The 24671-nt window shown below is 38.0% G+C and overlaps 1 protein-coding gene across 1 annotated transcript in view; it reads right to left on the bottom strand.

Annotated features, from left to right (window-relative positions):
* Positions 1-24671, bottom strand: part of plcl1 (phospholipase C like 1) — a 61409-nt gene that overhangs the window by 18014 nt on the left and 18724 nt on the right. The window lies entirely within an intron of this gene.

The following is a 24671-nucleotide window of genomic DNA, read 5'->3' as shown; positions in this document are numbered from 1 at the left end:
CAAAGCAAGATGTAAATGATCTCATTCATCACAGAAAGCTTTGTGTTCAAGCATGTCTGTAGGTTTAAGTCCAAACAAATGTGGCATGTTGCAGCATGAAATGATATTTTAACACAAAACCACTAAGGCAAAAATTGGACATTAATGAAGCTTCATGCCATCAAAGGGAAATAAACAGTGAACTATGGCCTAGGCCTATTCAGAATAAACCAACAACATTCTACATTAAAATCACTGACTAGCAGCACTAGACTGTGTATTGCCATTGTCGGATGCTAAAATATCCCTGTTTTTTCCCCCTCTGTTGTCCTAAATTTTGCATTTATTTTAAATCATTGCTAGCTTTGTATGTGACTTAGCTATATTTCAGTATCCAAGTTACACTTATGTAGCAAGCTTAAAATCTCAGCCTCCACAATGGAAAAAAAATGCTGTGCAAATATTTAAGTTTTAATAAATTCCTAAATACAACAATGTTGTAACATTGATTACCAATTATGCATATTAACATTTGAAAAAAAAATTATTAGTTTTCAAGAATTTCACCCCAAATGTTCAGAGTGATAAAAAGATGATGAAACTCATTTTAGAGTAGAAAACACCATAAGCTAAATTATGTCACAAAACTGTCACCTTGCCTCAACTACTGAAAGGAAAGGAGATAGGTGTATGCTTGCTGGGGCTGTTGCTGGTTTAAAAAAAAAAGTCTGCTTGCAGTACTGTCCTTTTTATGTCCTAATCCCTAAAATTGAATCCACAACCAAGGATCCTGATGGAAACTAATTATGTCATTGCAATAGTTAGAATGTGTAATCTGGGATTTCCATCCAAAGCCATTTGGCACTAATCAGACTGGCTATTCATCCAGAAGCTAATGAACTTCAGGCATACCAAATTTCAAAGATGAGCTTAATACAATTAAGAAATGAATGGTCCCATTGGAATGTCTTCAGTTAGTCTGTGTGTCATAACTATTCAACTATTCAAGTCAACCAGACATATCATTTTTATCTGGTGGACAATAAAATTGGCAGAAAAAAATTCAACCAAAGACTCAACCATATCTGTCAACTAGGAACCAGATTATCATGTAAACTTGAGAAGTGAGCTCTTGTGACTTAGGCCAGTAAGCAACCTAGCAACCACCCCAACACCCTAGCAACAAACTAGAAATGACTAGAAACAGTCACCCAGAAGACAATGAAAATCACCGACAACACATGGCATGTCAGCAAGTTTATTGCACAAGGGAGAACGACTGACATTTTGCTTAGAAAATGTAAAAATGCAGTTAATAAAAATACAATAAAAATACAGTGTTCATTTAGAGGAATTTTCTTTATTGATCTTTCACAGGTGTTTTACCTGTATTTTGAATTACACATTTCATTCTGTTAGGTTTTAGTGTTGAAGAAAATGTCTGTAAAATTAATTAAATTCTGCTTCTTTATTATCACAATTCATATACTTTTTAAGTCAAAGATAAAACAAGCACCCCCAGAGTTTTAACAAACACCACAATTCTGGAGTTCTTCCGCTGAGCAAAACTTCCTTGACATTCAGACCAGAGAAGCAGTGAATCAGGTAAGGTCAGCGAGTACAGTGTGCAGCTACTGAGCACTCTGACATGCTCATTTGTCTTAGTTTGTCTGTTTTTTATGCAGCTGGCTGACTCCATTCCTCAAAGCTGCCGTGCTTCTGGATCAGAACCTGCCTGACGAGCCGACAGCCTGCCGCTGTGAATCCAGGTCAGCAGGTGTTTGAGCAAACTAGGTGATAGCAGGACTGAAGCAATCAGGGTGAGCCAGACAGTACAGTCGCGCAGGTTAGCAGCCGTGACCACGCAAGTCTGAAATGCAACTTTAGTGGTTAGACTGCCAAGGGCACCATGAGAAAGAGGCAAAAATAAGCAGGTCGCTCATCTGTCCATCCATCCATGCCACCTACCCATCAGGGTTCTCCAGGAAATAATGACGACAAGTCTGCAAAGCTTTTAATGTATCTTTCTAGCTTAAAAGGGCATGTATCAGACTTTAGCCCCCTAAGGGCACTTCACTTTGCATTGTTTTTTGAAACATAAATGTGTTTTTTTTTTTTGTCTTTTCCAACCTAAGAATGGAGAGTCTGCTGGTGAGGATGACAGTATGGAAAGGATTGTAAGTGAGTGAGTGTTAGAAGAACAGCAGAGGAATATGAATAAAAGGGTGATGAACATAGAAAGGGTAGCAAAAAAAGAGAGATGGCGGGAGGTGTGCAACAAAACACACAAACACTGCTGGAAAAACTAGGTAGTAGGTAAAATACCATGTTTCCTCCATATAATAATTACACTGACATTATAAGGAATTTCCCACCATTAGTCTGAGAGGGATAAGAGTATCAGACACAGCAGGGGGAGCTAGGAGATGAAGTGTGGTTAAATTTAGATGTAGTCCCATCTCCACTTAATCAAGGAAAAAGAGGAGGAGAATAGAAAGGGAGCAGAGGCACTAGACAAGTAGGAGATAATAATTGGAGGTTGGGTGGACAGAGAAACTGAGGAGAAAATGAAGAGTGACAAGGGAAAAAATAATAGTACTAAAATGCAAACCCATGGTCTATTCCTACAAGAGCTGACTGGTTTTAATAACATTGACGTCCCTGCCCTTTAAGGGCCATTTTCAAGGTCATCTGTGATTTGGCAGCTAAAACCCATGACATCAGCCTTCACTACTACTAAGTCCTCACTGAACCTTTCCAATGCTTCCTGAGGCTAAATTCTTTCACACAGCACAGTGTTTACTACTGTCATCTGCTTGAAGCCAATTCAAACACTCAAGACTTAAAGGAAGACAACAGAGTGAATAAAATTTTTAAGCCTGTGCAAGAAGATTTCAAATCAGCATATCTGAATGATTCTGAAGGATCAAGTGTCACTGAAGACTGGAGTAATGGCTGGTGAAAATTTAGCTTTACCATCACGAGAGTAAATTACATTTTATTTTACATATATTAAAATGGAAAAATAATTGCAATAGTATTACAAACTTTTAAATTGCCATAATATTTCACAATATTACTGTTGTATTGTATTTCTGATCAAATAAATGCAGCCATGGTGCAGGGCCGTAACCATCATAGGCACTCCATTATGCATCACTCGGTATGTTGTTAGGATGACAAAAAATGTTGTCTAAACTGCTTCAGCAGTCAAACAGTGCTCGTCAATATCAAAATGATTGAGATGGCCAATCAAATCAAAGTTGGCGGGGTTTACTGTTCACAGAAGCAGAAGGTGAATTCCAGTGCAAAGCGTCAGTTTCATATTGAAAGAGGGTGAGGTAAAATGTAAATAGTGAACCATTTAATACCTGTCAACTGTTTTGCATTAGAAATGTTAAACGACAGACAGTAACATTCAGTGAGGCAAACTACTTGACTTTTTTTCTTTGATATGGACTTTTTTAATTGAAAATATGCATTTACATGATTGATGATAGATTGATTGACTAAGTGAGTGGAGACAAGAAACGTTTTACATTTTCGACATATTAGGCATACAAATAAATGTAGGCTACATGTGTGGAAATTTTAATGCCAATTTATGCAGAACACTGAATTACACTGAACAAAATTATAACCGCAACACTTTTGTTTTTGACCCCATTTTGCATGAGCTGAACTCAAAATCTAAGACTTTTTCAATGTACACAAAATACCTATTTTCTCAAATATTGTTCACAAATCTGTCTAAATCTGTGTTAGTGACTTCTCCTAGCACTTCTCCTTTGCCGAGATAATCCATCCACCTCACAGGTGTGGCATATCAATATGCTGATTAGACAGCATGATTATTGCACAGGTGTGCCTTAGGCTGGCCACAATACAAGGCCATTCTAAAATGTGCACTTTTATCACACACCACAATGCCACAGATGTCACAAGTTTTGAGGGAGTGCGCAACTGGCATGCTGACTGCAGGAATGTCCACCAGAGCTGTTGCCCGTGAATTGAATGTTCATTTCTCTACCATAAGCCGTCTCCAAAGGCGTTTGAGAGAATTTGGTAGTACATCCAACTGGCCTCACAAATGCAGACCACGTGTAACCACACCAGGCCAGGACCTCCACATCCAGCATCTTCACCTCCAAGATCGTCTGACACTAGCCACCTGGACAGCTGCTGCCGTAATCGGTTTGCATAACCAAAGAATTTCTGCGTAAGATGACAGAAACCGTCTCAGGGAAGCTCATCTGCAAGCTAGTCGTCCTCATCGGGGTCTCGACCTGACTGCAGTTCGTCATCGTAACCGACTTAAGGCGAGCCACAGCAGGCAAAAACATTGTTTTTTTTGTCACTGGCCAATTTTGAGATTTGGGGATATTTGTCTTCAATAACATGTCTTCTGTCAGACTTGTGGTGAAAAAAGTCAAAAATTCACATTTAGGTCTTTATTTTACAACACTTTGTCTGTTTGCGTCTGTAGATTCTCATAAATTCATCAAAAGTTGTCGTTATAAATCATCCCTCTGCTCTGCAATCGCGATCTGCACCCTGTCATCACACACACCGTTAGAAAGCTCTCTCTCTCTCCTGTACAATACTGCTGGATCCAAATATGGTCATTTACTTTTGATCAGCAACCAATCGTAAAAGTAAAAGGGGGGATTTTACTCTAAATGCGCAATCTCATTGGCTGATGCTAAATCTTTAAAGCCTGTTTTCTCAAAATTACTTTTCTCTCATACTCCAAGTCTGAAATCTCCACTTCAGTAGCACCTATATACACCAAACTTTCCAGTCTTGTACCTAGTTATATTATGAAGACATTTACAGAGGGATTTGTAAATATATTATTCCCATCCTGATTTATATAACATTTTATTTAAAAAAAAACATGGCGAAAATCAATTTTAAGGCTATTGGCAGTATATTCTGATTTACAGGATAACAAAAGTAGATATTCATAAATCCCTCTGTAATTTTTTCCCCATCTAATATGTGAACACAATGAAAAAATAATTTTGAACCTGGCTTTATCCAATACTCAGATTTCGTTTTTTTAAATATATGCAAATTAGTGCATATTTAATTAGATAATGCCTCATTTGCAGGTTTAAAAATTAAATTACAGAATACTTGTAATACATTTTTTCTCATCTTAATGTAGGTAATCAACTGGCAAAGTTTCATGGTGATATCTGCTAGTTAAAAAAATTAACCTATTCACCTGTAGTGTCTCGCCTTAAGTGGGCAAATGCTCACATTCGATGGCGTCTGGCACTTTGGAGAGGTGTTCTCTTCACAGATGAATCCCGGTTTTCACTGAACATGGCAGATGGTAGACAGCGTGTATGGCGTCGTGTGGGTGAGCGGTTTGCTGATGTGAACGTTGTGGATCGAGTGGACCATGGTGGCGGTGGTGTTATGGTATGGGCAGGCGCATGTTATGGACAACGAACAAAGGTGAATTTTATTGATGGCATTTTGAATGCACAGAGATACCGTGACGAGATCCTGAGGCCCATTGTTGTGCCATTCATCCACGACCATCACCTTATGTTGCAGCATGATAATGCACGGCCCCATGTTGCAAGGATCTGTACACAATTCCTTGAAGCTGAAAACATCCCAGTTGGATCGGCGTAAATGACAGCGTTTTCCAGGTCCTGCCAATATCCAGCAACTTTACACACCCATGAAGAGGAGAGGACCAACATTCCACAGGCCAAAATCAACAACCTGATCAACTCTATCCGAAGGACATGTGTTGCACTGCGTGAGGCAAATGGTGGTCACACCAGATACTGACTGGTTTACTGGTTAATTAAAAGCTTTACTGTTATATTTCTTAATGCTTTATAAAAAAAAATAGTTCAAGACATGGTTACGGCCTTGCCATGGTGAGCTTAAAAGTTGCTCTGCATAAGCGTCTGCTAAATTAGTAAATGTAATTATAAGTGTAATTCTTTTTTGTCCATAGAATGAAAGTCATTGGAGTTCAAAGTGGTTATTTTGTGTTCAGCAGAGGAAAGAAACTACAGGTATGGAACAACATGAGAGTGAGTAAATTATTACTGTAAACTATCCCTTTGGCACACAGCATATCCATCCATCAGCTCATTAACCCACTCACAACACAGTCCACTAACCCCACCCCGTACCACTGACTTCATCAGCTGGGACAACACCTGGTGCTGTAATCCACTCCAGCCAAGCCACGGAACAGAACTCCAATCCAGCTGATGATCCCAGCTCTGAGAAAGCAGTAGATTAGTGCAGCCGTGGCGCTCCCACCCCATGAGACTTGAGGGGTAATCCGTGCACGATGGAGAGCCAGTGATTTAGTAGGGTTAGAGGGGAACGCTCATGGATTAACTGACAATGGGTTTAGCAAACCGTCAATCCTACTGTCCAACTAATTGAAAATGCTGATGTGTGGATCAAAATAGAATTATGTCATGCAGAAATGTGAGGCATAGCTGATCTCTTGACATTGAGCTAGTCTATAAACAGCTTGAAAGATGAAATGTGTTAAAGCAAATATGAGTACAGCAAAAGAGAGATTATCAAACACCTGTTCTTACCAGGAGCAAAATACAGACAATGGTAGGGAAGGTTGTGCATAAAGACTACATTATATTTATCTAGGTACCCTTCACTTTTCTTAGTAATACTGATAAGTAATTTAATAAAATCGCAGAGTGTGAAAAAAAATTTCTTCAAAGAGAATGTGAATAAGTAATGGCTAATAACAACTGGCAGCTATGGAGAATTCAATGCTCCAGCTCATCACTTGGAAATTGCTTTATAATTAAATGCATGCTGTAAAACTTAAACAGGACTTTGATATGATTACACTCACTGAACCTTCTGTTATACCTCTCTGTCCTGAAATTAAGAAATAGTTTTATTACTTCACACAGATGCATCGTTGCCCTAATCTAATCTATGTCGACTCATAAACATAACATTTTCTGGGTGTAAAAGTACTGGTAACTATTTGTAGAAGATAGAAATGTTAAACCATATGAGACTGTCATTCAATAAATTGATTTATGAACTGTTGTTTTATTCTGCGTTCAATACTTCAATCTCTATCAGCCTTGCAACAACTACTTAGAGACAAATCTAGTAATTTCCAGGTTTTATTATCCAAATTGCTTTACTTTATAATCTATCTAGCAGATGAGTTTTCTGCAAGCCAATTAGAAGCTCTGGAATAGAGAAAAGTAGCTCACGTCGATAAGCATGATTGCAAACTAGCATGGCTGGTCTCACACGATCAAGTAATTGCAGACCATTCCCACAATCAGTCTCCTCAAATCACAGTTCTTCACAGCCTACAGTACATAGCCTACACATTCATCAGCCTACAACGCTTCACAGGTTCCATTCTGAAAACAATCAGTCCTCAGGCGGTCTTCAAAGCTACCCCGAACAAGCAGAGAAAAGCTCATATATGCCACTTACTCACACGTCTGCCAAGAGTGATTTTCAGGCACTATTTGTATTCTAAAAAGCTCCTCAGCACTCATACTTCCTTAGGCCGAAGAGAGAAATACTTAGTTAGCTAAACCAGAGGATCTCAACCGGAAAGCTGTGAAACTGGGTCAACAGGCCTATGCTAAAATGTAAATAAAAAATGCAACTAAACATTAAATAGGCAAAGAAGATCAAAATTGTGCGTCCAAACAACCTACAGTATTTTGGTGCATTCATCTGTCACTTAGTAATATGATTAATACTAATAAAATATTTGGCCCAGTGTCTTCCATCTGTTAGGCTGTTAAATCACACTTCTGTAGTTTATGCATTTACAAAATTGTCAATTACAAATCTGCCTATAAATTTTGATTGGATGAGCCACATTTTAAAGGCACCTATTAAAGTGCCTAATGTATGTTTCTTTGCAACCATAAACAGCTTACAGTTAGTTTAAGGAGTATATTACTTGGCAGATTAATTCTTTATGATGATTTTCAATCATAATGATTATAATAATAAATGTAACTATTTATTGAACATTTTTGTCATGTGGTTCCAAATCTGTATGACCTTCTCTCTCCCGCAAAACACAAAAGAAGATTTTTTGAAGAATGTTAAACTGTTTTGTCCATACAATGAAAGTCGATGGGTCCGATGTTGTTCTAATCTGAACCATTGCTTAGACAAAAAAGAAAAAAAAGTCATTTAGGTTTCAAACAACATGAAGGTGAGTAAATTATGAAAGTTATGAAACTAGGACCTACCCCTTTAAAAAAAAATCATGTTTGATCTTAAGGATAATGTGTTCGTTTTGCACGCCCATGTCCAATTGATTTATATACTTTTGATAGAATTTGTTACCCTTTGAACCGTTGCACTTGCTGTCTCCCCTTGCCACCTTACTTCAAAGAACCTCAAAGTCATGTCCAGACCCTGCTGAGAGTCTTCACCCAGGGCAAGTGAGGGCTGAAAGCACACTTATAAAAGGGTCTGTCATTCCATATTAACATTGCTGCTCCACTCCAAGCTGGCACAGTCGAGTCTGCCAAGAGATCCATGCTCTCTAAAATTTCAGCACATCTGAATGGTTTTCCATGCAGTAAAACAGGAGAGGGAAAACTTTGGATGCAGACAGCCAACACAGTAGGACTGATGGAAGAGTACAAACAAGTTCATGCATCTTTTACTATTCACCCCCACGGATTTAGACAGGGAACAAGGAACTTTTAATAATTGACTGTACGGCAAAAGTTCAAGGCACCCATCGGAGAAAAAAACTTCAGCCAGAAGACAGTTAAACAATTAAAGGCAAGACAGTTACATAAAATGTTTAGCTTACACAAAAAATAAGCTATTAGACTAAGAAAGTTAAACAATTAAATGCAAGAAAGTTCATTACATAAATTGTTTAGTGGCACAAAAAAAAAGCTATTAGACTATCTTTCCGCTGCCTAACAACTCAAGGTGAAAAACATGTAACTGGATAATACATAAGTAATAACTGCATTTTCTGCTGCATAACCCTGGTAGAAAATGCCTTCCAGCATGAATTCACAATCACCTGGGTTGACATTGTTTATTCAAGTTAAAGTGTGGAGTGCGCACACCTGTCTTCGGAAGCAGCTGCTGTTTTAGTAGACCGATTAGCCCAAGGATTGTTGTTGGGATGTGGTTCAGTGGCTAAGAAGCAGTGCTCTGAGCGCCTCGAACTCTGAGGAGCTGTTCCAGGCTTTTAATTAGAAAAGCTTTTCCTAATCCCTCGGGTTAATTACAGCAGACATGGGGCCTAGCAGAAGAGGCTAGGCCAAGCCTGGAGAACTGATCAACCCATGGAAGGAGATTTATACCACTTGTGTAGTTATCCACCTAATTTTCAATTTAAGAGCGGGTGCAGCCATTTTTAAACTGAATATGCAAGGCTTCCAGGTCTGCCAATTCCTGACCGATCGATTGATTGATTGATTGATTGATTGATTGATTGATTGATTTCCAAATCAATACTCCAATCGTTTCTTTCCATTTCTGTATTTTGTTATTTTTCTCCAATCACACATACGTTAAGGATTAGTTCACCCAAAAATGAAAATTCTGTCAGTATTTACTTACCCTCATGTTGTTCCAACCCCGTAAAACCTTCGTTCATCTTCGGAACACGAATTAAGATATTTTTGATGAAATCTGAGAGCTGGATCACTCCTCCATACTAGTCCATAGGCTTCTTCAGGGATTGAACTTGCTGGCCTCGAAAATTTATTAAAGATATCGTTAAAATAGTCCAAGTGACTACAGTGGCTCAATCTTAAGTTTATCAAACGACGAGAATACTTTTTGTGCGCAAAAAAATATAAAAAATATAAAAAATAAAGACTTTATTTCAACTATTCATTTCCTTCTCTGTGGGCCTCGAGTCAGTTCACTAGTGTAAAAGCGTAAGCTTCTGTTGTTGTACGTCACACACATCACACACATGACCAGCATTGGCCAATAGTGAGCCTACGTATGACGTAGCACTACGCTATTACACTAAGTTAACTGACTAGAGGCCCACAGAGAAGGAAATGAATAGTTGAAATAAAGTCGTTATTTTTGTTTGTTTTTGCGCACAAAAAGTATTCTTGTCGCTTGATAAACTTAAGATTGAGCCACTGTAGTCACTTGGACTATTTTAACGATGTTTTTAATAACTTTTCGGGGCTGGCAAGTTTCAATCCCTGAAGAAGCCTATGGACTGGTATGGAGGAGTGATCCAGCTCTCAGATTTCATCAAAAATATCTTAATTCGTGTTCCGAAGATGAAAGAAGGTCTTACGGGGTTGGAATAACATGAGGGTGAGTAAATACTGACAGAATTTTCATTTTCGGGTGAATCCACATTAGGTGGATATATAAATTATATAAATATACAAATGTACATTGTGTAAATACATACATAAATTCTTAATAGATATATACTTCACCTATACAATTAATACATATAATTCTGAAGCAGTTCACAAGGGACCCCTTGTAATGTGTCGTTATAAATAAGAATTATCCAAAATACTGTGCAATCCGTTTGACAGCTTGAGTGTTTTTTTAATCAACTTACACCCAAATGTGGTAACACCTATTTCCTGTTTGATTTGTTTTTTGCACAAAATGAAACGCTTGCCTGGAAGCAATCTTATCTCTGTTGAAAGTGCAAGTGAAGGGATCCGGGCCATCACAGCATGCCAAACAAGGCAGCAAAGCAAGTGCAAAGAGAAGCTATATGGGCTGGGAATGAAAGAGAGGGGGAAAATTAACTGTCTGGCTGGCACTTACTCATGCATAAGAAACACGCTTGGATCTATGAATTCAGCTGCGCACCATGACTATGAGTGTGAAGTATAGTGCAAAGTTAGAAAAGTGAGAGAAGAGAGAGGAGAGAGAGGCGAAGTTTGGGGCAAGACATATTTGATCATGGAAATCTAAATGTGACACTCCAGGCTTCATCCATAAGCAGCAATGTAAAAAAAAATGTTTACATGTACGAAAAAGCAGAGGTAATTTACTGCTGACCATTTCCTAGTCAACAGAGACAAAGATATAATCCTTCACTATTTTTTATCATTATTTTATTTTTTCACTGTGGTTCTCATATAATATTACTTCTTACTGTTCTGGCACATTAAATACATTTTTCAATGTTTAGTAATAATTTCAACTATTCTATCTCCTACTTGTAATACTTCTCCATGTTTGGATCTATACTTCTAGCCTGGTCCCACCAGACTCTCATACATTTAATTTGTACATAGAGTCTGGCACCGCTCCATTGACAAGCATTATCTTCCTTGTAGGCAGATACTCTATTGAAGTCTAAAACTATTGGATCTGCCATAACCAATCGCTAACGTTTGGTCGTGACGTATGTCATGTCGAGGCCACAACATCACGGCCACCAACAAAACTAAGCAAAGATTGTTCTTGCTCCGGCTTTAACTTCTTGATATTCGGCAGCGTTGCCACAACTGACCGAATGGCTTTGCTCGCATCTATCTCCGCTGCCATTACTGAACTACAGCTCAAAATAATGCACGACATCAACGTCATCGTTTTCAGCCACTCCCTCTGTTCGCTGATTGGCCCGGTAAAAAATTGACTGGAGAAAACCAAAGACTACAGCACAATCCCAGACGTACTGAAGGAAAATGAAAATTGAGCGGAAGTATGTAGGAGGGCGGAGCCAGGCTTTTGTAACTTTTTTAAATCTCTTCAATTTCTCTGTTCTTGTCAAAACTGATTTTCCCACGTCCAGAGGATCTCTATTTTAGGTTATCTCTATTTATTTTTCAACAGGTCTGCTCTTTCTGTCATTTTTTGAAAGCCACCCACACTACTGGAGAGAAAACAACATCATAACACAAAACAAACTGCAGCAGTGCTATAAAATTACCCGTATGAACTTGTGGAGGTGTAAAGTGATTTAACCAGGTCCACTGGTGCTTTCCCTCAAGGCTGTACCTTCTTTTGTTTGTTGCAGCAGTACATCTATTTACCTCTGACCCTTTAATAATGTTCAGTCAGGCCACTGGATACCTCAAATGTCAAAATCTGCAGAACCTCAAAACACCCCTGAATATATATGACAAAATCTTCTGCTAGTAAATACAAATTCCATAATGAAATCCACAAGACCATCAACCATGGGTAGATGGTCTTCAAAATATGTCCTCTATAATAACAATAGTTACCAACTACCTACCTCCTACAAAAAGAGAGAGAAAAAAGATGGGCGTTTTAGTATGTGTGAGGTTAATATTTGAAAATCATATATTATATATAAAAGTTTTCTGAAAGTTTTCAATTTTAATATATTTTAAAATGTGGTACATGACCATTCAAAAATCGTTCTAACATGCTAATTTGGTGCTCAAGATACAAAAAAAATTGAAAATGTTGTGCTGCTTAATATATTTTTGTGAAAACAAACATTATGCCTTTTATGAATAAAAAGTTCAAAAGAACAGCATTTTTTTTAAGGAAAAAAACTTGTTTAGGTACAATGTAAGTCTTTAATTTTTGTGCTTTCAATCAATAAAATGATTCACATTTGCACACTGCCTGTAAAAAAACAACACTTCTTTACATTTTTCCTGAGGACAAGGATACCAGCCCTAACTTGTCAAACAAATAAATACATTATCAAGCTAAATATTCTAAATTAACAGGAAGTCATGATGCCAAAGCTTGAAAACCTCTTAAATTAATCCTCAAGCCAACCATAAGCAAATGTGAAGAAAGGAAAGACCATAGGAAAGAAGCAGATAAAAGAGAGAGAGAATTAGATGTGCAATGAGGACACTTAAAATGCAACTTGAAAGCCACACAGAAAGGTCATTCAATAAAGGAGGCTGGTCCCCAATGATGCACAGTATCTCCTATGGGATTGGAGAGCTCTCAGGCATCAAAATTGATCTTTTGCTTATTCGTAAACAAAGGGGAAATAATAACACTGAGCAATAAACAGTCCGGAGGGGAAAAGGCTATCACAAAGGACTAAAGCAACATGAAAGAAATGCAGAGAGTGGAAGAGGATGAGGTCTGGAGAGCAAATCTTACCAATCGAAAGAGAAGATGGTCTTGAAAAAGGCATAAGACATGAAGCTCAGTGGAGGGAGAGTGGCATCATAGCTACAGATAGAAGGATGTGTGTGTATTATGCAAATAGCTTTTGTTGAGTGTGATTTTACAGTGGCATTCATACTGTGCATCAAAAGATTGTGCTATCACAGGTCTGTGTGTGAAAGTCAATGTGTACTTTAGCTGGGCGCATTTTAGCTGTGTTTTTCTTTCAGCTCGTGTTTGGAAATGTCTGTCCACTGGCAGCTGTGTGTGAATGGCCGGGTGCCAGCAGGAATGGGGCGGCACAGAGGGAGGGCACCTAAAGACCACCGTGGGCCTAAGCTGAGGGGGTTAAATGCTAACAGCATGACTCATGGAGAACGCAAGGATGGTAAGCAATGATGCTTCCAGTGGAGCCTTGTTTTTTTTAATTAAAATGACGTCTTCATTAACTCATCCACATGTTGTTGTTCCAAACATTTCATTTCTTCATTTGAACACAAAATAAGATGTGCTGAAGTAAGTTTTTGCCTTTGCAATGAAAGTCAGTGGAGTCCAAAATATCATTGTATGGACAAAAGAAAAACCCAAGCATTTTTCAAAATATTTTCTTTTGTGATTTGTGGAAGAAAAGATTCAAAAAAAGATTGATGGTAATTAGACTACTGATGAGATGTCATGTTATTGAAATATTGGCCTATCATTCAAGTCGACTTTTTATAAAAAGCACTTTGGAGATAAAAGATAAAGGGAAGGGACAAAAAAAAGAGTAAGGGGAGTGGCCCTAAGTTGATTGAAAAGCAGATACACAGAGGCACAAAAAGAAAATGGAGTGGCGAGGGGAATAACAGAGATTATGACTGATGTCATTATTTTCCAGCTTTGGCAAGCATCAATATGAAAATCGTGGGCAGAAGGATCGCCTAAGGGAAGAGGTCAGCAGAGCACGGAAGGTTCAGAGAAACACTCATCATCAGGACATTGCTAAAGGACAGGGCAGTGTGTCAAAATATACACTATAAGCTCAAAAATATAGCTTATAGTGTACCAGTGATTTCATCTGACGAATTCTAATGCAAAACATACGCGAAATCCACTGGTGGACGTTTCTGAGACTATATGGGCACTTTTGGTCCTGTAGACTTTTACAAAATACACACTTAGTTTTCACATTCTTGTCTACAAACCATATCCAACAGTTGATACACTACTGTTCGAAAAAAATAAAGTATACTGAATATTGCATGTATTCTATCGATCAGCGGGAACAAAGCAAGTGAAAGGTGAGGGAAAACTCTGTGAATGAGTACTGAAGAACGCGAGGGTGGAATATCTAGGGCTATGTATAGAGGAGTGGGACGTAAGCAGATATCTGCTGCTCAATATAGACTGCTTATACACCACCACGCATGTAGTCCTCAGTGGATGTTAAATAACGTTACTGCAAGGTATGATTGAAGAGATGGAGTGTGAGAGCAGTGGTAGTTGTGGAACACACACCTATGCTTTCTGAAAGAGCACAATTCAGAAAGGATGCATTAAAATGATCATACGTGACAGTAAAGTTATGTATAATGTTACAAAAAATGCTGTTCTTTTGAATTTATATTCATCAAAGAATCCTAAAAAAACTGCATTACAGTTTTCACAAAAATATTAAGTAGCTGTTTTCAACACTGATAATATTAATAAATGTATCTTGAGCTCCAAATCAGCATTTAAGAATATTAGAAGGATCATGTGAAACTGAAGACTGGAGTAATGGTGCTGAAAATTCTGCTTTTCCATCACAGGAATAAATTACCTAATAACATGTATTAAAATAGAAAACAATTATTTTAAATCGTAATAATATTTCACAATTATTTTACTGTATTTTGATCAGATTCTATGAGCAGAAAAGACTTCTTTAAAAAACTTTTTTTTTAAAAATATTACAGACCCCAAAATTTTGAACACAAGTTTATTTACTTGGTGAAAGAATTAGTTCATTATGGTCAAATAAATAAATAAAATACCAACTAACTAAACCAATCAAACAAACAAATGAGTAAAAGGGAATAACAATTCCAAATGCCTAAAAACATGGTGAGTAGCAGCATTTAAAATACTTTGCAGATGAAAGTGAATTTTTATTTATTTAGTTAATTAAATTAAATGTCCAATAGATATATTTAAAAAAGTATACTTCCCAATATTATATTTAAGAGAGGACAGTATAGGACATTAAATTACAGATCAGCTCAGTCAGCTAAAAAGCGGTTTACACAATTCAACAGTGATGTAGCATTTTGTCACCCCACAATGAAACTTGTTGGTAAATGAAGCTTGCTTCTGTAAAAGCTCAACTATTTTTAGCAGCTGAGCTACTGACAGGCTACTGAAAAATGTAGTTACATTAGCTGCACTGATGCTTTTAGCTAGCTACTCCCCAACACTAGTACATACAGATGAATTCTGGGAACAGGAGGGTGTGTGGGGGTACTGGGGCAGAAAGTCAGGATGGTGGAAGGAGCCAACACATAAACTAAAGCAAAAGCGTTTGTTTGCCCCCCTTTGGGGCAAAAAAAAAAAAGCTCTTACATAATACAATCTGCTTATGCAACATATGAGAGAGCACAGCATCCTTCCCCACCCTCCACTCCTGTTTTCTTTGCCTCTCGCTCCTCTGAGAGATGACCTCCTCTGCACACGTCATTCACACAACCTCACACATACACATAAACTAATGAATGACGGAACAGCTCTGGTGGGCAGTCAGAGACAAACGGATACAGACGCTGACAAACTATTCCATTCTTACACACCAGCCATCACGTAGTGGTATATAAACAGACTAGAGTATAAACAGACAAAGTGCCCAACTATTTAATACATAACCATTTAGGCCCCATGTGAAACCATAACGAATCAGACTGAAAATGGAAAGGTTGTTTCAACCCATGTTTTGGTTAAATACGGACAAACCCAAATGTTGGGTTTAGAGTGAATCAATTATAAAATATCTAGTGAATCGGTGAATAAAGTGAATCGGCTCTGTAGTGAATCATTTTTCTGAATCAGTTTGTTCGGATGGTTCGTGTAAATGAACACATTAACAAGCAATTCACTGTACTGTACATGTACTATGTTTTATGACTTATTGATCGAGAGTAACCTTAAATTAAAAAAGATTGAGAACAGTCGTAACATTATTAATTTCGTGATGATGAAAATAAACTTTCTAACGCATACATAAACATCCGGTGCCCCTCTATCCTCCCCTATCGCTTCCTGTCTCTACTTGACTGTCCTTTCCTATAAAGGCAACAATTCCCAAAATATAAAACACAACGGTACTTTTTTGTTGTTGTATTGTGATCGGTGCATGTAACGGACGCATGCACACAAACAAACCTCCACAATAAACGCACATGCAAACATTCAGTAAGCCCATGTTGAGTAAATAAACACTATTTGCTAAAAAGACTGGTTTTCAACAGATCAGGGGGTAATGTTAGTTACCAAAATATGAATATGCCTCTTCACGCCTACATGCTGTGCATGCTCTGAAATCCTCTAACTCTCATTCACACACACATAATAGCCCAATGCTTAGCAGAGGGCCGAAGCCAGATGTGCATCTATGAGTGTGTGGTGTGTGTTTATGGGAGCAGTGCTCAAAGATCGACGTGGGAACAGGGCAGAGGGAGAGACACTGCATCGAGTTCCCACACTGTGTCAACTAAACTACGGCAACCCGGATGGCTTTTCAAACCCGCACAGCCCATGTGCTTCAGGGCAGACTGCACGAGTCCCATGCAAAGTTGCACACGTCAACAGCATGTCACACACAATGGGTCACAGCCAAGGGTTAAACAGGGCACAATGTTCTGGCACCGTCAATTCAAAGGAAAAAAATATTCAGTCTGATGACACACACACACACACACACCTCTGTACGAGTCTGTAATTCCCTCTCGTATGTTCTTCCACATGATCTCACTGGTCCAACCAAGCGTGATCTGAACTACTCCAGTTCATATAGCCGGCACGTAGCTTTTCCTGCGCAGTTTCCAGCCAATACACCCACTGGACCAATCAGCCAGATCGGCCAAACGGTTCAAGAAACAGACACACACATGTGGACATATAAACTCGTCCCTTTCCTCAGAGACCAGTCCAATCATATTAAATTGGAACGGTCCATAACCACTCAGTCTGAAGGGCTTCTTGTTCAGCGAGTTTATAATAACGTCCAATTGTCTCTTGTTTGTCCTGTTGATTACGATGACAGCGTGAGGTCATCACTGCAACCATATCGGCCCAAGATGACAACTGTCGCCGCGGGATGTATGATTGGCTAACAAGCCATTGTCTCTGCAGCACAGATGAAACAAGTAACAAAACAAAGTAATAAGCACACAGGCCAATGGGTGAGCTAAAAGGAGGCGGAATTGAGTTTATTTAGTTAAGTCTGTTGTGGTTTCAGGGATTAGCTCAATAGATTGATTGTCACTCTAGTGAATTTTAAAGTGCCAAATAATTTATAAATGATCTCCCAGTGCTTTTGCTATGCAAAATGGTTAACTCCAGACATTTTCAAAGCAATACAAGAGGTGTTAGACCATTACACATACAGTAAACCACATACAGTAGAGACAGTTCATCAGGTGACCGGTATTATTTACTTTTGTATATCTATAATGTCTGCCTTACGCCTCAAACTCTAGCACATAAAACCACATGAGGCCAGAGGCGTAATTAATATCCTATCCCATAATATACCCCTATAAAAGCTTTCTGATGTCAATTCGATTTCCTTTACTTGCATAAAAACCACAGTGTTCATAGTTCGAAAAATTTTGATTTATTTGGGTGAATAGTGGCTATAGCTAAAAATTCTTGCATAGAGAAAAATATCAGGTGATAAAACTCATCTCCTTCATGTTGTTTTTTATTCTTTTTTTTTTGTTAAAGAGATAATGCACATTAATGAACAGGAGCACTTAAGTCCATCATGTAAATGTGCCCGATTTAGCCATACAGGCTAATTTTCATCTGTAATCCCTGTGTTTTCGTCCTTAAAAAAGGACACAACGCTGAACCAGTTTAAACCAGGGTTATTTTGGTATTATTTATACTATTATAGTATTTATGCATATTTTTAATTGGCTTTTATTTTCAGCTTTCATTTTAGGTTAAGTTATAGTCATTTTGTTAAGTGCTTTTTTCATTGTTATTATTATTGTTATTATTTGAAATAACTCAAGCTATAGTATATTGGTTACACTTTATCTCGCTAGTTCATAAGTAACTTTGCAACAAGATGTCAACTAACACTATTAGAGTATTACTAGTAGACTTAGGTTAGGGTAAGGGTTAGTAGAATAAGTTGACATGTACTTGCAAAGTTACTTATAGTCAGTAGAATGTCTGTTGGAGGACCAACACAAAGTGTTAGCAGATATTAAACAGACAGTCTACTAATACTCTAATGACTGGTGGTTCACATGTAATTGCAAAGTTACTTCTAGTGAGTAGAATGTCTAAAGTGGATTATCGAAATTGTTACCATTTTTATTACTTTATCTTAAAAAACTAAAAATTAACTGAAACAAGTTTAAGGTTTTCATTTATATTTTATTTCATTTTTTTTTCAATTAATGGACAAGGTGTAATGTGGGCTAAATTAGTTGATTCAAAAATAAGCAAATAAATGACAGACATAGGTCAATCAGATTTAATCAGATATAACTGATAAAGCAGAAAAACAGTTGTATTCAAGGATATTTTGTTTACTTGCTTAAATTTTTTACTTATTATAATTCGGATTATACTGAGGTATTACTTACTGGACCAAAAACCTTCATACAGAAGCTCTTAGAATACCATTTGCATCTATGAGGGTGTACTGTTTCTTCATCCTCTACAGTTAAAGACCTGAGTGTTATATTAGACAGCAACTTGTCTTTTGAACAATATTTTGTCTTTCGAACAATATATTTTATATGTTACAAAAACACCTTTCCTCCACAACATAAACATCACTAAGCTACAGAACAGAACATGCTATCCATTTCTGACGCAGAAAAGCTAGTTCATGCATTCATGACCTCTAGACTAGATTATTGTAATGCATTATAAGCTGGTTGTCCTGCATCCTCAAAAAACAAGCTACAGTTAGTCCAAAATGAAGCTGCTCGAGTTCTTACCAGGTCAAGAAAATATGATCTTATAATAACACCAATTTCTACACTGGTACCTATTGAGTTCCATATCGATTACAAAGTATTGCTAATGACCTATAAGGCCTTAAATGGTTCAGCTCCAGTGTATTTAACTGATCTTCTATCGCCCTACAATCAATCACGCTCTTTAAGGACACAAAACTCTGGACTTTTGGTTGTACCAAGAATATCCATGTACACTAAAGGAGGGAGAGCTTTTTCGCATTTGGTTCCTAAATTCTGAAATAGCCTTCCCGATGATGTTTGGAGCTCAGAGACACTAAACCAGTATGAATCAAGATTAAAGACACATCTCTTTAGCCAAGCATTCACATAAATCTCTCATAATCTTGTACACCAGTTATATCAGATCATATACACATGATTATCTTTGATCGAAATGTTATGAACAGCAGCTATGCTAATTATTTTCCATTTGCTTTCCTGTTTTATCTCGGGATGTGAGACTAGAGACTACACCAGCTCCTGTTTGGATCCATCCTGTTACGAAGCCTTCAGATGCCCCAACACCTGTGAAGAGATGACGTCAACTCCTGGACTTCAGATGATGCCAACTCTGAGCGCCACTGCCAAATTGTCTATATATTGTAATCATTATATTCACAACTTATAATAATTACTTTAATGAGCTATTTTTTTCTTCCTTAAATTAATATATGATGTTAGCTAACTGCATGATTTGGACTATCTTAGAACTGTACATTTCTGAAATATGGACATTACTTGGACACAGTCACCTCTGTAAAACAGATCACTCTAAATTGTAATGTAGATGCATGCATTTTCTGCAAAGCGTCTTTGAAACCATATGTAAAGTGAAAAGCGCTAAATAAAAGTGAATTGAATTGAACTGATATGTGAACTTGCTAAAGTGTCTCAAACAAAACCGTTTAACTGACAGTTCTGTCAGGACCACTATTGTCAAATACAATTGGCAATTGCATACAGTTAGGATTGGCGGTATGGTTCTGTCCTGGGAAAGAACTCCCTGTGCATCCATGCAGCCTAGCATGGATAAGAACAGGGAGAGCAGCAACAACCCCCCCCTTAGAGTAAACAGAACAGAACCAACATGAATGTATTGCAGATATAATTAATTCAAGATTTTTAAGTACAACATAATTAGAGAATTTATTCTGATTCAATGGGAGTCAGAATGCCATACTGACAGGAGGAGAGGAGGAGCTGGGGATGGAGGAGGGTAATTGGCTCCTGAGAAACTCGATAGCTGCTGATAATACTGAAGGAGCTTATACATGTATACAGTGATAGACGTCGTATTACTATAGCTTGACTAACGTGACCTGCCAGAACTGATGCTACGCTTAATATTCAATGCCATGAACCCTGCAAAACAAAAACCACTTGTAAACATGACTTTGCTTTCTAGCATACTAATGAAATCCTGTCTACCCTGACACCCAGAAATTGTATTAAGTCAGTCAATAAGATTGGAGCTTGCCAAAGCATTTTGATGTGTAAAATATGCATCAGATGCTACCTGAGCTGAACATGGGCGGTCTGTCAGTGTGACATCTGAGGCAATTAAAGAGGTAATTTGAGAGAAATGATTAAAGACCAACCGAGAGAGAAAGGAAAGGAATGCTTTGCGTCCTCCTCCTTCCTGTTGCTGACCATTTTTGTTCATGTTCAAACATACTTTGCTGGCAAGAACAATTTTATACAGGTCAGATCAGCTAAATAAGAACAGATGATTGACAGCTGAGTAATTACATGGGAACTAAATGTACACATTGCTTAAAGAGAAATAATAACGCTGAGTGCAGGCACGTTTCTTTTAAAATTCTATCTTGATTAAGAAGGCATAACGCTCTATAATAAAATCCCTCTATTCCTCTTCTGCTCTTCTAAACGCAATAAATATTTCTAATCTTTTTCTCTGTTTTCACCTCGTTCTCTCTCTTACACACATAGACATTCTCACTCACACTCTCCCTGTTGGTGGCAGACACACATGGTGAGGTAATGAGGACCTATAGAGGCGTCTGCAGGAGACATGCTTTCATCAGTGCTGCTGGGTAATGGTTACCATGGCAATGGGGGCAACGGCACATGGGTGCACAGATGCTCCAGTCGGCCTAAATGAAACACAAAGAGCAAATTTATTCTATTTCAAATGATTATCAACTTATAATAAAGACCATGCCGCAGAACAGATGACCTGCGGTGGCCTACACGCATGGCATGTGCTATGAAAATCAATATGCATCTGATGCCACGCAGCCAAATATCACATTCAAATTATTGCACACACCTGCTGTCAGAGATAATTTTGTATGATGGCAAAAATAGATGGAGGCGGTGTAACAACAAGCTCCTTAAAAAAGTCCCAAAATGCCTCTCTCTATAAATCCGTAAGCAGCCAGTCATGACCCGCTGCTCAGGTGTGAAGGTCAGCTGACTGTCTGACATAGAGAAAATAAGGTTCTCAGTCAGGGTGTGAAATCAGTGAGAAAGTGCTAGAAGATCTCAGGAAACAAGCTCAACAGGATGACTGAAAACAAAGGCTCTGTTCCAAACCGGTCCACACAGTTTCTACTGTCCACATATGCAGTTACTGTTCAATCAGGATGCGTTCTTGTGTTTAAATCAAGCTTGAGGGAATGCAGCATAATAAACAATGAGGATGAAAAAAAACAATAAGATATGCTATAACGGTCAAAGCCATCTATCTAGTGCACGTGTAAAACACTTTAAAAACGGGATGCAACAATGCTTCCTGTGTGAGCGCAACGGTCCTTAAAAATTGCTCCATATGGGCAGAAACTCAAATAAAAGAATCATGCAGTGTTAAAATTGCGTTCATTCACGGGCATTCACTTGAGCGAATTGGAGTGAAAGCGAAAAAAGCGAGCTTTTTCAAAAGTGGAGCCTCGGTGCCGGCCCCCAATCCGCCCGGGTCCATATGCATACCCAGATGCTACGCCACTGGGATCATGATCCATTTTTTGTTATTTTTATGTTCCAAAAGGTCAATTATAATGTTTAGTTAAGTCTGTTGCACATGTGCACTATCCTGTCCAAAAGTTTAGCGTCAGTAAGATTTTCATTTTTAAGAAATTAATACTTTTGGAATAGCTTGATATTTAAAATACTGTATAGGTAGGCAGCTCCCTAGGGTTCGGAAGAAAGCCAATAAAGCACTTCCATGGCTGAAAACAGCAGATTATTGAGATGGAATGGATGGAAGAGAACAAGGAGGACAGAAAAATTGAAGAAAAGGAATTATTGCTTTAGGGCATGCTGACATGATAGGATGCTGTTTAAGGGGAAAAAGAATGATATCTGAAATAGAAAAGAAGATGATATAGAAGGAAATGGAAAAGAAAAGTGACTGGTTCTTTTTGACCATGATAAGAAGTGTTTTAGTGTGATGTCCGAGTAGAAATCAACACTGCTCCTCATGTAATGGCTCATTTAACATGGTGAAGAACTGAACGATACAGGTAGGATGATCTATTAACCAAGGAATTATAGATATTCTTTCTCACCATTGTGCTTATAGGTAAGACACTCAACTTAAGTCGAAGCTCCAGGAAGACTGACCCTAAAATAAGTGAACTGTAAGCTGCAGCCTATAAAAGCACTTCAAGCACTCTTCTACATGTAATGTGGTACTCTAACACTGATTTTGCATTCATACAATGTTGGCAAATAGAGAAATAAACAAATGAACATCTGCATGTACAGTCACGGTGCTATTTGCATTGTCATGCTCCGGTGCTAAACTCTGCTTATAAACAAAACATGCCTCTTAGTCAATAGCCATTTATTTGCATTTGCACATACACACATATGTATGTACATACATACTAAAGTAGACTGCATTCATGACAAGCTAACCTGAAAATACATGAGCGTACACTTAAGCTGAGTGTGCATGTGTACACATAATGTTCTAGACAAAAGCAATGCATACAGAACCTCCAAGAACAAATGATGACCTACTCTTGCCCGATGCTCCAGGCTCATTTTAGTACAGTGGGCACCACAGTCTAACTGACATTAATAAGAAGTCTAGACACAGTCAGGGGATAGCTAAGGAATGGAGAGAGGGGAAAGGGCAAAGCTGAGACAAAAGATAGGAGGAGAGAGAGGTTAGATTAATTTGCTCCTTCGAATAATTCACAAATCTTTTTATCTTTTGTCCCCTTTTGTGCACAAGTTTAGACTATATATATATATATATATATATATATATATATATATATATATATATATATATATATATATATATATATATATATAATAAAACATTAAAGTATTCCAAACAACTTAATAAATAAAATAAATGTGGTGCACACTTTGTTTAAACTACTTTTATGGAGCATTTATGGGGACCTTTATGAAGCCTCATAAAAGCCTCAGTCAACATTCATTGCATTATTATTTTATTATTGTATGGAAAAGAGTCTAGCAGTATAATTTCTCCTTTTATGCTTCACATTAGAAAGTCATACATGGATTTGAAATGACATGAGGGTGAGTAAATGATGATAGAATTATAATTTTTGGGATTAGTACCAAAACAAACAAAAAAACACTTCACCTTTAAGTTTTATTAGCTTGTGTAACCAGAAGATAAGGTTGGAAAAGGTTGTGAGGATAATTTCTCAGACTTCACTAATGGAGGGGACAGCAGGATTAATGACTGAGTATTGAAACTGTGAAAAGCAATGAGGCCAAGGAAAGAAAGGATGGTGGGAGTGGGTGAGAAAGAGAGAGAAAGTGAGAGAAAACCAGAGCGAGAGTGAAGGATGGACAGGTGGGAGACAGCTTAATAAAATGAAGCAAGCAGGAAGAGGAGGAGGAAGGACACATCAAAGAGGACTCAGAGAAATAGAGGAGTGGGAATGGCAGATGGGGACGTGGTGACAAGAGAAAGTGTAATACAAAAAGAGATGGATGACAGGAGGACACATATACTCACTCAAAGATCGAAGACACAAGTTAAGTGTGACAAAATGTTTTCAACGGAAGTGATGGGCGGATGTTGAAGGAGATCTAGAAGAAGGAGGGGACACGTTGACACAGGCGCAAAGATGATGAATTGAGAGCGGTAAACAGGACAGCCAGGCTGTAAGATGAGTCAAAGGGGTGGATGGGGGAAGGAGAGAAGGGGAGAGACTGGAGTGTGCAGACACATTAAATAAGATAGTGACAGGCAGACACTAAGATGGAGCAGGACGATTAGAGAGCAGGCACAGGAACATGTAATAAATCAGCCAGCGCTGTGACTAAGTATGACTGAAATGTTTATGATATGTCGACATCATGGGAGATAGAGAAAGCAATTGTGATAGACCCATCCAACTTTGGTAGAAGGGATGAAAACATAATTATGAGAATTTTATGCAATATGTGTCA

The sequence above is a fragment of the Siphateles boraxobius genome, unplaced genomic scaffold (assembly GCF_051911475.1).
Source record: "Siphateles boraxobius isolate OS27281-9 unplaced genomic scaffold, OSU_SipBor_1 7, whole genome shotgun sequence".
NCBI classification, from domain to species: Eukaryota; Metazoa; Chordata; class Actinopteri; order Cypriniformes; family Leuciscidae; genus Siphateles; species Siphateles boraxobius.
The sequence above is the reverse complement of the archived record's forward strand: the minus strand, read 5'-3'. Positions and strand labels throughout refer to the sequence as shown.